This window comes from Penaeus monodon, chromosome 32, assembly GCF_015228065.2.
Source record: "Penaeus monodon isolate SGIC_2016 chromosome 32, NSTDA_Pmon_1, whole genome shotgun sequence".
Classification (NCBI taxonomy): Eukaryota; Metazoa; Arthropoda; class Malacostraca; order Decapoda; family Penaeidae; genus Penaeus; species Penaeus monodon.
In genome coordinates, this window is record NC_051417.1 from 32,474,628 (window position 1) to 32,475,001 (window position 374).

Genomic DNA, 374 nt, shown 5'->3' on the forward strand with positions numbered 1-374 from the left:
CTGCGAAATATAACCTAAGGAGCATTTGGAATTTTCTTGAAAACAAAAAGAAAAAACAAATCTATAAAAATCGTAAACATCTGAAAAGCCTATAAATTATGACACGTGAAGTTAATAGCTATGTCACCCCCTCAATCACCCCCCCCCCTCTCCCCCTCTCTTGGCCTTGAGACTATCTGTTGCTAGCAACTGGCGGCCTCTCAACATAGCATTCCATAGCCGAGAGCAGGTTCCTGTCATTCTCTGGTTCCTCTTCATTTCTCTCTTCTTATAACTCTCCTACTAATGTACCTGCTATTATTTCTATATGCATGATGTTGTTCAGTATTACCGAACCCTGTAAGCCATCTACAGGATGCGAGAAGGAAAAACGT